The sequence below is a fragment of the Sus scrofa genome, chromosome 3, assembly GCF_000003025.6.
Source record: "Sus scrofa isolate TJ Tabasco breed Duroc chromosome 3, Sscrofa11.1, whole genome shotgun sequence".
NCBI lineage: Eukaryota > Metazoa > Chordata > Mammalia > Artiodactyla > Suidae > Sus > Sus scrofa.
This window is the reverse complement of record NC_010445.4, coordinates 46,838,120-46,852,204: the sequence shown is the minus strand read 5'-3', so window position 1 is coordinate 46,852,204 and position 14,085 is coordinate 46,838,120.

Sequence of the window (14,085 nt, the reverse complement as noted above, 5' to 3'; positions counted from 1 at the left end):
CCCGAAGGACTCCACATGAAAAACACTAGAATGCACAACATTGTAAATCAATTATACTTAAAAAAAATTAAAACAAACTACTAGAACTGGTAAATGAATTCAGCAAGGTAGCAGGATACAAGATTAACATAGAAATTGGTTGCATTTCTTTATACTGAACAATGTTGAAATAGCACTTTAAAAATCACATAAAAAATGCTTAGGAATTAACCTCACCAAGGAGGTGCAAGAACTATTAAATGCTGAGAACTATTAAACATTAATAAAGAAAATTGAAGATGATTCAGAGAAATGGAATGGTATCTCATGCTCTTGGATTGGAAAAATTAATAGTTAAAAAGGTCATACTACCCAAAGCAACCTACAGACTGAATATAATCTATACCAAATTATCCATGACATTTTTCACTGAACTAGAGCAAATAATCCTAAAACTTATATGGAACCATAAAAGACCAGGATTGCCAAAGCAGTCTTGAAGAAAAACAACAAAGCAGGAGACATAACCCTCTCAGACTTCAGATAATACTATAAAGCTACAGCATGCTATTTTATCAACTAATAAAACTAAAACAGCATGGTATAGGCACAAAAACAGACGTGGGTCAATGGAACAGAATAGAGAGCTCAGAAATAAACCCACACATGAGGTCAGTTAATCTCCAACAAAGGCAAGAATATACAATAGGGAAAAGACAGCCTTCAAGTGGTGTTGGGGAAGCTGGACAGCTGCAAGCAAATCAATGAAGTTAGAACACACCCTCACCCAGAACACACCCTCACCCAGTGCACAAAAATAAACTCAAAATGGCTTAAAGACTTAAATATAAGACATGATACCATAAAAGACCTAGAAAGAACATAGGCAAAACATTGTAACATAAATTGCATTAATGTTTTCTTAGGTCAGTCTCCCAAGGCAATAGAAGTAAAAGCAAAAATAAACAAATGGGACCTAATCAAACTGAAAGCCTCTGCACAGCATAGAAAACCATAAACAAAATGAAAAGACAGCCTATGGACTGGGAGAAAATATATTTGCAAATGATGCAACCGACAAGGGATTAATTTCCAAAATATTCAAACAGCTCATGCAAGCCAATATTAAAAAATGACCCCTTGCTGTACAGTGGGAAAATAAAAATTAAAAAAAATGAGCAGAAGACCTAAACCTAAGCAGAGATTTCTCCAAAGAAGACATGCAGATGGCCAAGAGGCACAAGAAAAGATATTCAACATCACTAATTAGAGAAATGCAAATTATTAGAGAAATGCAAATCAAAACTACAATGAGGTACCACTTCATACCAGTCAGAATGACCATCAAAAATCTGCAAATGCTGGAGAGGGTGTGGAGAAAAGGGAACCCTCTTACACTGTTGGTGGGAATGTAAATTGGTGCATCCACTATGGAAGACATGTTTCCTCAAAAAAAACCTAAAAATAGGGAGTTCCTGTTGTGGCTCAGCAGAAACGAACCCAACTAGGATCCATGAGGATAAAGTTCGAACCCTGGCCTCGATCAGTGGGTTAAGGATCTGGCATTGCTGTGAGCTGTGGGGTAGTTTGCAGACATGGCTCAGATCTGGCATTGCTGTGGCCGTGGTGTAGGCCAGTGGCTAGAGCTCCAGTTAGACCCCTAGCTTGGGAGTTTCCATATGCCATGGGTGGCCCTAAAAAGACAAAAACCCCCTAAAATAGAGTTTACCATATGATCCAGCAATCCTATTCATGGGCATATATCCAGAGAAAACCTTAATTTGAAAAGATGCATGCACCCCACATATACAGCAGTCCTACTTATAATAGCCAAGACAAAACAACCTAAATATCCATCAACAGATGAATGGATAAAGAAAATGTGTGTATGTATATATATTGGCATATATATATATGGCATATTACTCAGCCATAAAAAGAATGAGATAATGTCATTTGCAGCAACATGGACCTAGATAGAGATTATCATTCTAAGTCAGAAAGACAAATACCATATATCACTTGCATGTGGAATCTAATATACGACTCTAATGAACATCTATGAAACAGACTCACAGATACAGAGAACAGACTTGTGATTGCCAAAGGAGGAGGGATGGAGTGGGGGTTTAGGATTAGCAGATGCAAACTATCATAATAGATGGATAAACAATAAGGTCCTACTGTTTAGCACAGGGAACTATGTTCAGTATCACCTGATAAAATACGATGGAAAAGAATATGAAAAAGAATTGAAATATAATCACTTTGCTGTGTGGCAGAAATTAACAACACTATAAATCAACTATACTTCAATAAAATTTTTAAAATATTTTTAAAAGGTTGGGTGCTCTGAGCCTTTGAATTCTTCTGGAGAGTGATGATAGTAAAGACCGCTAACATTTATTAAGTGACTAAGAAAGCACTTTTGTGGATGACTTTTTTCAGCCTTCTCAGCACCGCTGTGAGGAACATAGAGTTATTGCTCCCATTTTACAGAGGGCTGATGTCAAGAGCTTGGCCTTAAACCAGGAAATCTGCTTCTAGATTTTTATTATTAGTTATTATGCTCCATGCTGCTCAAATCACAAATATACATTACTTGTAGATGCAGATCCAACTAATTCTATCCTTGGCAGGTCCTGGGTCTCTGCCAGAATGTCTTGTCACTATTCATCAGGTAAACAGACAGCTTGGATGTTGGGTCAGAAGCAGTGAAGCATATAACTGATAAGTACTCCTGATAATAAAGAATTTGCTCCTAAGCCCCAAACCACACAAAACAAAACCCAATCTCTTCCCCCTAAGAATGAGTTCTCCAAATTGTGTCCAATATATTACTGACTCTGTTGTAGTGAGAGGGTCAGATTTGCAGACATGCTTTAGTAGGGAAAGCAGTGATGCTGAGGGAGACTCCATCCCTGTCTTGCTAGGGCTGAAGTCTCTGGTGCTTCCTGCAGGCCAGGGGAGTGCTGGTCTTGTTCTGATCTTATTCATGGAGTAGAACTAGCCAAGCCCGCACCCTCTTTCAGTCTAGCACACTTTTCTGTAGTGGGGTCTGGGCAGGGGCTGAGCTGCCAATAAAACTGGCAAAGGCGGTACCAGCTTCTTCAGTGGACCCCTCCCCCACACCCTGCTTCTCCCCCTCATTGACACGGTTGCTATATCAGAATTCGTTTGGTTGCATATAATAGAAAACCCAAATAAGCGGGTATGCAAGGTAGTTTTATTTCATGTAAAATACATTAGGAGGTGGGTAGTCCAGAGCTAGTGTGGCAGTTCCATGAACTAATTAATAAAGAGACCCAGGATCATTCTAGCTCTCCTCTCTGCCATGCCTAATGTATAACTCACATCCTCATGTTTCAGTGTGGCTGCTGGAATCTAGCCATCACACCCATATTCTAGCAGCAGGATGAAGGATTAGGGAAGAAGGCAACCACTAATCTACTGTCTGTCTACAGATTTGTGTTTTCTGGAGATACCATGTATTATGATTTTTCCAAAAAAATTCATTTAAAAAAATATGAGTGCAGCCAAAAAAAAAAAAAATTGTAATGCTATATGTGGTCTTTTGTGACTGGCTTCTTTCACTTAGCATGATGTTTTCATGGTTCATCCACACCATGGCACTTGATTCCTTTCTATGGCCAAATAACAGACCATGTTTCCTTTATTCATTCATCAGTTGCTGGACATTTGGGTTGTTTCTACTTTTTTGGCTATTGTGAAGAGTGCTGCTATAAACATTCATGTACAAGTTTTTATATGGACATATTTTTAATTCTTTTGGATATATACCTAGTAGAGGAACTGCAGGGTCATTTGGTAACTCAGTTTTACCCTTTGAGGAACTGCCGGACTATTTTCCAAAATGGCTACACCAGTTTTATGTTCCAGCCAGCAGTGTCCAGGTAAGTGGTACAGCTTCTCCACATCTTTGCACGTAGTGGTTATTATGTCATTATTTTTATAGCCATCCTAGTGGGTATGAAATGGTGTCTCACTACGGCTTTGAATTCTTTCTTTCTTTTTCTTTTGTCTCTTTAGGGCCGCACCTGTGGCATATGGAAGTTCCTAGGCTAAGGGTTGAATCCGAGCTGTAGCTGCCAGCCACAGCCATACAGGATCTGAACCACGTCTGTGACCCACCATAGCTCATGGCAATGCCGGATCCTTAACCCACTGAGCAAGGCCAGGGATCGAACCCACATCCTCATAGAGGTTCTTAGCCAATTGTGCCACTATGGGAACTCCTATGGCTTTGATTTCTAATCTCCCTGAAGGCTAGTGAATATTCATTTACCAATCTTTTTTCTCTCTGTTTTTCAAATTAGGTCATTTCTATCAGTTTCTCTTGAAGTTCACTGATTCTTCTACCATGTCCAATCTGTTCTTGAGCCTATATAGCACAACTTTTATTTCATTATCATACTTTTTAGCTATAGGATTTCCATTTTAAGGTAGCTTTTCCTTTTTCTTTTGAGATTCCTTATTTCTTCATTGATTATATATTTACTTTCAATTATTTGAACATATTTTCTTTTTAATTCTTTCAATATATTTATAAAAACTACTTTGAAGTCTTTGCTAAATCCAACATCCAGGCCCATTTTGCATTAATATCTATTGAATGTTCTTTTTTCTTAATATAGGTTATATAATTCTGTTTCTTTGTAAGTTTAGTACTTTTTGGTTGAAAACTGGATTTTATATGGAGTTCCTGCTGTAGTGCAGTGAGTTAAGAATCTGACTGCAGCAGCTTGGGTCACTGGGGAGGTGTGGGTTTGCTCACCGACCCAGCACAGTGAGTTAAAAGATCCTGCATTTCTGCAGCTGTGGCACAGGTCGTAGCTGCAGCTCAGATTCAGTCCCTGGCCCAGGAAATTCCATATGCCATTGGATGAGGCCAACAACAACAAAAAAATTGGATACTATAGATAAAATGTTGTTGTAACTTTAGATTCTATCATGTTCTTCTAAGATGCTTAGATATTTACTCAAATAGATGGTTAATTTGCTTGGGTTCAAACGACAAACTTTGTATCCCCTATGGTATACAATTATTGGTATCTATTTTTGTTTTGTTTTGTTTTTCATCCACATCTACAGCATATGGAAGTTCCTGGGCCAGGGATTGAATCCAAGCTGCAGGGTCGACCTTCACCACAGCTGTGGCAATGCTGGATCTTTAACCCACTGCGGTGGGCCAGGGATCAAATCCTCACCACTGTAGAAACAACACTGGATCCTTAACCTGCTGAACCACAATGGGAACTCCCTGGCATCTGTTCTTATAGCTCCCCACTGTTGCTTTTAAGGTGACTTCCTCTGCCTGCAAAATTTGGAGATTGACCACAGATTTGGACACAGATAAGGCTCATCCTCTCGGTGACTTTTTTGCTAGGACAGAGATTCCCCCATCTTTGAGCTCCTCTGCCTCTGTCCTTCCAGCCCATCCAGCTTCAGACTTCTGCCATCTGAGATGCAAGTAGTTGGAGAATACACCAGGGAAAAGGAGCTGAAAACTCGCAGCTCTTGCTCCACAGAGCTCTCTCCCAAGAGGATACTTCTCTTCACCAGGTTCCCCATCAGGCACTTAGTTGAACTGTAAGCTAAGGAAGGCAGCTGATGCTCAGAGTTTTTATCTTTTTTCTTCTGAGGGTTTCACACTGCCAGGATTTCTCCCTTTCAAGTTCCCAACTGATTTCCCAGCCTGGAACTCTGAGCTCTGGCACCTTCAGCCAATAACGCACCATCGTCTACAGTCATATCTATGTGATCAGGCAGTTCCCATGGGCCAGTAAACCGCAAACTGGCAACACTTACCCTTTCCAGTTGCAGCTGATTTTATTTGTTTTGGGAACTTTTCTGGGAGTTCCCATTGTGTTTCAGCGGTAAGGAACCTGACTAGTATTCATGAAGATGCAGCATAGGTCCCTGGCCTCACTCAGGGTTAAGGATCTGGTGTTGCTGTGGCTGTGGTGTAGGCTGGCAGCTGCAGCTCCAATTCGACCCCTAGCCTGGGAACTTCCACATGCCATGGGTGTGTGGCCCTACAAAGACAAAAAAAAAAAAAAAAAAAAAAAAAAAAAAATCTTCTGGTTATGTCTGCTTCTTTCCAGTGTCTTTAAAAATACTTTTCAGGAGTTCCCGTCGTGGCGCAGTGGTTAACAAACCCGACTAGGAGCCATGAGGTTGCGGGTTCGGTCCCTGCCCTTGCTCAGTGGGTTAACGATCTGACGTTGCCGTGAGCTGTGGTGTAGGTTGCAGACGAGGCTCGCATCCCACGTTGCTGTGGCTCTGGCGTAGGCCGGTGGCTACAGCTCCGATTCAACCCCTAGCCTGGGAGTCTCCATATGCCGCGGGAGCGGCCCAAGAAATAGCAACAACAACAACAACAACAAAAAGACAAAAAACAAACAAACAAACAAAAAAAAAACCTTTTCAATCCAGTGTTTTAACATTGTCATCTTGGGGGGTGACATGCTCACCTCATCACTTGGCCACTACCAGGTCTGTCCCAGCAAGGTTTCTATTCTGTTTTTGTGACTTTGTATGTTTTCTGTTTCCCAGTGAGGTAATACTGAATCCAGAAACCTGCTGACCTCCATCACCTCCCCTACCTTCCCTCCTCCCTTCTTTCCCTTCTAGCTCCCTATTATTCACCATACTCCCACACACCAACCTTGTTTTATCTGTTCCTGGAGCAGATCAAGCCTATTTCCACTTGCTGTTCTTTCTGTATGTAATGCTTTGTGCCCAGATCTCCATTTGGCTACTTTGGGAGGTCAGTAAAGGCCAGTGCAAGAAAGTAGCATCTTAAAGACAGCTTTAATGTCCCCTTCTCGGAGTGGCTTTTCCTGACCTCCCAAAGTCACCAGCAGATCTCCCCATCACCGCATTTTTTATTTATTTTTATTTATTTATTTTTTATTTTTTTTATGGTTTACATGACCTTATTGCCATCTGGAATTATCTCAGTCATTAACTGTATTCTGCCCCCAGAATATCAGCTCCCTGAGGGGAAGGACCATGCACCCTGTGCCCACTGGATCTCCAGCTCCTAAAAAAGTATAACACTGGGGAATGAGAGCCAAGATGGCAGAGTAGAAAGACCCTGAGCTCACCTCCTCTCATGAGGAGGCACAACTATCTGCAGAACAATGAAAGACTGAAACCTACCAGAAAATATCTCTCACAACTAAAGATATAAAGGAGGAACCACACCAAAACCGGTAGGCATGGGGGACTTGAAATATAATCATATCCAAGACTCCCTGGTAGGTGACCCACACACTGGAGAATAATTATACTGCAGAGGCTCCTCTCACAGGAGTGAGTGTTCTGAGCCCCATGTAAGGCTCCCCAGCCTGGGGGCCTGGCACTGAGAAGACAAGCCCTCAGGGCATTTGGCTTTGAAGGCCAGCAGGGCTTAATTTCAGGAGTCCCACAGGACTGGGGGAAATAGAGACTTCACTCCTAAGGGAGCACACGCAAAACTCCATACACATACCAGGGCCCAGGGCAGAAGCAGTAATCTGACAGGAGCCTGGACCAGACCCACTTTCTGATCTTGGAGAGTCTCCCCAAAGGCCAGGAGGCAGGGAGTGGTTGCGGCTCATCCAGGGGACATGGACACTGGTGGAAACCATTTGGGGAACATTCTACCACTGCTCTGAACACTGCTGTTGGTGGCTACCATCTTGGCTTACTGGCCCCAAGAACTGGCCCTACCCAATACCTCACAGGAACCAATGCTGGGACACCTCAGGCTAAGCAACTAACTGAAGGAGGACACAGTGTCATCCTTGGTAGACAGGTGGCCTAAAGACTTCTTGAGCTCAAAGCCACCTCCAGACATTCCCCTAGGCATGGCCCTGCCCACCTGAGGGCCAAGATACAGCTCCACTCACCAGTGGGCAGGCACAGGGCCCTGCTGTCAAAAAGCCTACACTAGCCTTTAGATCAGCCTCGTCCACAGGAGGGCAGATACCATAAGCTAGAAAACTACAACCTGAAACACAGGCCAGATGATCCCACCCTGGGACCAGCTGAGCTCTGGCCCTGCCCACAAGCAGGCCAACCTTTAGGACACCCTAGAACCCACACCCAACTGTGTCAGGAAACAGCTTCTCCCATTAATGACCTGAAATGAGCTCTGGGATCCCTGGGCCCTGCAGCCAGACTCCAGGAACTAGCTTTGCCTGCTAGCAGTCTAGCACTAACCCTAGGATCTGGCTTCACCTGCCAATAGGTGGGCACAGCCCCAGAACCCACCCACCAGTGAGCCAGCAGTAGCTCTGGGGCCCCCTAGGTTCCTGTAACCAGCCAGCTCGTGATCAGGCCCCACTAAAAAGCAGACAGTAGCATCTACACTGGCAGGGCCTTGCAACTAACCAAAATAGGGCCAACCAAGCATACCAGACTACCCACATAGTCAGCCTGCCACAACAGAAGGACCCACACAGCCCTCTCAGGGGGAACCCCTAGAGTATAGAGCTTGGGTGGCAGGAGGGAGTGCATTGCTGGGACACAGGCTTCTTCTGTAGGAAGTCTCCTACAGAAGGCCACTTCTCCAAGGTTGAGAAATGTAACTAACCTACCACATACATAAAAGTACAAATAGCAACTCAGACAAAATGAGGTGGTTGAGGAACATATTCCACATGCAAGGACAAGATAAAACCCCAGAAGAAGAATTAATTGAAATGGAGAAAGGTAATCTACACAAGAGTTCAGAGTAATGAGATAAGAAAACAGTGTGCACTTTATTTAAAATCAACCAAATGCTGATGAAGATATGTATCACTGCAGCTGTGATTCCACATCCAGCTTCAACAATAAAAATGATCAAAGAACTTGGGAGAAGAATGGATGCACAGAGCAAGAAGTGAGAAGTTTTTAACAGAGCTAGAAAATATAAAGAACAACCAAACAGATAAAGGATATAATAACTGAAGTGAAAATATACTAGAAGGAATTAATAGTAGATTAAATGATACAGAGGAATAGATAAGTGAGCTGGAAGACAGAGTAGTGGAAGTCACAGCTGTCAGACAGAAAAAATAAAAAAGAATGAGAAGAAAGGGGGACGGTTTAACAGCCTTCTAGGACAACACTGAATGCACTAATATTTGCATAATAGGGTCCCCAGAAGAAGAAAGGGAGGAGAGGATAGGGCTGAAAACATATTTGAAAATTTAATAGCTGAAAACTTACCTAACCTGGGAAAGGAAATAGTCACCCAAGTTCAGAAAGCACAGAGAAACCCACAAGGATTAACCCAAGAGGAACATACCAAGACACACTGAAACCAAAATAACAAAAATTAAATATGAAGAGACTAGTAAAAGCAGCAAGGGAAAAGCAACAAATTACATACAAGGGAACTCCCATAAGGCTATCAGTTGATTTTCTGGCAGAAACTTCAGGCCAGAAGTGAATGACACAATATATTTAAAGCGATGAAAGGGAAAAATCTATAACCAAGAATACTCTACACAGCAAGGTTCTCATTCCAATTTGATGGAGAGATCAAAAGCTTTTCAGACAAGCAAGAGCTAAAACAGTTTGGCACCACCAAACAAACTTACAACAAATGTCAAAGGAACTTGTCTAGGTGCAAAAGAAAAGGCAAAACTAGAAACAAGAAAATTATTAAATGAAAAATCTCACCAATAAAGGCATACATACAGTAAAGTTAGGAAATCACTCCCACACAAAACTAGTAGGGAAGTTAGAAGACAAAAGTTGTAAAGTCACCTGTATCCACAATAAGCAGTTAAGGGATACACAAAACAATTAGATGTAAAATATGTTATCAAAGCCAGTAATTGTAAAGGGAGGAGTGTGCAAATGCAGGACATCAAAATGCATTTGAACTTAAGAGATCAGCAACTTAAGCATGTATGTGTGTATAATGATTATACACAGATTGCCATAGCAAAACCTCATGGTAACTGCAAATCTGTAATAGATGTACACACAAAAATGAAAATGGATTTCAAACACAACAATAAAGATAGTCATCAATCACAAAGAACAAAAGATGAAAGGGGAAAAAAAGGCCTACAAAAACAAATCCAAAACAATGAGGTGGCAAGGAAACATAATATCAATAATTGCTTTAAATGTAAATGGACTAAATGTTCCAACTTAAAGACTTAGATTGGCTGAATGGATACAAAAACAGACCCATATGTATACTGCCTACAAGAGATGTATTTCAGATCCAGAGACATATACAGACTGAAAGTAAGGGAGTGGAAAAAGGTATTCCACACAAATGGAAATCAAAAGAAAGCTGAACTAGCAATACTTATATCACACAAAACAGACTTTAAAATAAAGACTGTTATAAGAGACAAAGAAGGACAATATATCATAATCAAAGGATCAATCCAAAAAGAAGCTATAACAATTATATATGCACCTGATATAGAAGCACCTCAATATATAAGGCAAATATTAACAGATATAAAAGGAAAAATAAACAGTAATGCAATAATAGTAGGGGACTTTAACACACCACTTACATCAATGGACAGATCTTTCAGACAGAAGAATCAATAAGGACACAGAGGCCTTAAATAACACATTAGACCAAATGGACTTAATTGATATTTATAGAGCATTCCATCTGAAAGTAGCAGAATACACCTTTTTTTTCCAGCATACTTAGAACATTCTCCAGGACAGATCACTTGCTAGGCCACAAAATGAGCCTCTGTAAATTTCATAAAACTGAAATCATATCAAGCAGCTTTTCTGACCACAACACTATGAGATTAGAAATCAATTACAAGAATAAAACTGCAAAAAACACAAACACATGGAGGCTAAACAATATACTACTAAACAACTAATGGATCACTGAAGAAATCAAAGAGGAAACAAAAAGATACCCAGAGACAAACAAAAACAAAAACATGATGATCCAAGACCTATGGGATGTAGTAAAAGCGGTTCTAAGAGGGAAACTGATAGTGATGCAAGCTATCTCAGGAAACAAGAAAAATTTCAAATAAAAGCCTAGCCTTACACCTAGAACAACTAGAGAAAAAACAAACAAAACAAAAAAAAAAGTTAGCAGAAAGAAACAATAAAGAAAAGAAATAAATGAAATAGAGACTAAAAAAATTATAAAAGATCAATTAAACTAAAAGCTGGTTCTTTGAAAAGATAAACAAAATTGATAAACCTTTAGCTAGATTCATCCAAAAAAAAAGGGATAGGACACAAATCAATAAAATTATAAATGAGAAAGAAGTTAAACCAACAACATAGAATCATAAGAAACTGCTATGAGCAACTATACAGCAATAATATGGATGACCTAGAAGAAAAGGACAAATTCTTAGAAAGGTACACCTCCCAAGACTGAAAAAGGAATAAATAGAAAATACAAACAGACCAATTTCCAATACCTAAGTTAAATCAATAATTATAAAACTCCAAGCAAACCAAAGTCCAGGACCATATGGCTTTACAGAATTCTACCAAACATTCAGAGGAGAGTTAATACCAATTATTCTGAAACTATTCCAAAAAGTTGGAGAAGAAGGAACATTTATGAACTCATTCTAGGAGGTTACCATCATCCTGATAACCAAAATCAGACAAAGATATCACGAAACAAGAAAACTACAGGCCAATATTACTAATGAACGTAGATACAAAAATCCTCAACAAAATACTAGCAAATTGACTCCAACAATACATTGAAAGAATCATACACCATGATCAAGTGGAATTTATACCAGGGACATAAGGATTTTCCAGTATCTGCAAATCAATCAGTGTGATACACCACATTAATAAACTGAAGAATAAAAATCATTCAATCATCACAATAGAGGTAGAAAAAACTTTTGATAAAATTTAGCATCCATTTATGATAAAAACTCTCCAGAAAGTGGGCAGAGGGGAACCTACCTCAACATAATAAAGGCCATATATGACAAACCCACAGCTAACATCATACTCAATGCTGAAAAGCTGAAAGCATTCCCTCTAAGATCAGGAAAAAGACTATGATGCTTACTCTTGCCACTCTCAACATAGTTTTGGAAGTCCTAGCCATAGCAATCAGAAAAGAAAAATAAATAAAAGGAATCCAAATTATAAAGAAAGTTAAACTGTCACTGTTTGCAGATGACATGATACTATACATAGAGAATCCTAAAGATACCACCAGAAAACTATTACAGCTCATCAAATGAATTTGGTAAAGTTGCAGGATACAAAAATTAATGTATGGATTTTCTGTTGCATTTCTACACACTAACAACAAACAACCATAAAGAGAAACTAAGGAAACAATTCCACTTACCATCACATTAAAAAAAATAAAATACCTTGGAGTAAACCTACTTAAGGAAGCAAAACCCTGTACTCCAAAAACTATAAGATGCTGATGAAAGAAACTGAAGATGACACAAACAGATGGAAAGATATACCATCCTCTTGAATTGGAAGAACCAGTATTGTTAAAATGACTACACTACCCAAGACACTCTACAGATTCAATGCAATCCCTATCAAATTATTAATGGCATTTTTTCATAGAACTAGACAAAAATTTAATTTGTATGGAAACACAAAACACCCTGAATAGCCAAAATAATCTTGAGTTAAGAGAGAAGAACGGAACTTGAGGAATCATTCTTCCTGACTTCAGACTATACTACAAAGCTGCAATCATTAAAACAGTGTGGTACTGGCACAAAAACAGACACATAAATCAAAAGCCCAGAAATAAACCCAAACACTTATGGTCAATTAATCTATGACAAAGGAGGCAAGAATATAAAACGGAGAAAAGACAGTGTCTTTAACAAGTTGTACTGGAAAAACTGGACAACTACATGTAAAAAAAATGAAATCAGAATATTCTATAACACCATATACAAAAAGAAACTCAAAATAGATTAAGGACCTAAATATAAGACCGGATACTATAAAACTCCTAGAAGAAAAGATAAGTATAACACTCTTTGACATAAATTACAGCAATATTTTTTTGGCTCTGTCCCTGAGAGTAATGGAATCAAAAGCAAAAATAAGCAAATGGGACCTAATTAAACTTAAAAGCTTTTTCACAGCAAATGAAACCATAAATAAGTCAGAAAGACAACCTACAGAATATGAGAAAATATTTGCAAATGTATGTGACCAACAAGGGCCTAATATCTAAAATATACAAACAGCCCATACAGCTCAATATATATTAAAAAAAACCATGAACAGTCTCATCAAAAAATGAGAAGACCTAAATAGACATTTTTCCAAAGAAGACATGCAGATGGCCAACAGGCACATGAAAAGATTCCCAACATTGTTAATTATGAGAGAAATGCAAATCAAAACTACAATGAGGTACTAGCTCTCACTGGTCAGAAAGCCATCATCAAAAGTCTACAAGTAAATGCTAGAGAGGGTGTGGAGAAAAGGGAATCATCTTATATTGTTCGCAGGAATGTAAATTGGTGCAGCCACTACTGAGAACAGTATTGAGATTCCTTAAAAAACTCAAAAGAGAGATACCATATGATCCAGCAATCCCATTTATGGGCATATATACAGAAAAGATGAAAACTCTAATTCAAAAAGATACATGCACCCCAATGTTCATTGCAGCACTAGTGACAATAGCTAAGATATGGAAGCAACCTAAATGTCCACTGACAGAGGAATGGCTTAAGAAGATGTGGTACATATATAGAATGGAATACTACTCAACCATAAAAAAGAATGCAATTGGAGTTCCCCAGTGGCCTAGCAGTTTAAGGATCTGGTGGTGTCACTACTGTGGCAAGGGTTTGATCCCTGGCCCAGGAACTTCCATATGCTACAGCTGTGGCAAAAAAAAAAAAAAAAGAAAAGAAAAAAGAAAAAGAATGAAATAATGCCAGAAATAATGAAATCTGCAGAAACATTGATGGATTTAGAGATTATCATACTAAGAGAAATCAAAGTGATATCATATGACATCACTTCTATGTGGAATCTAAAATAATTATACAAATGAACTTATTCACAAAACAGAAACTGACTCATAGACATACAAAACAAACTTATGGTTACCAAAGGGGAAAGAAGGGT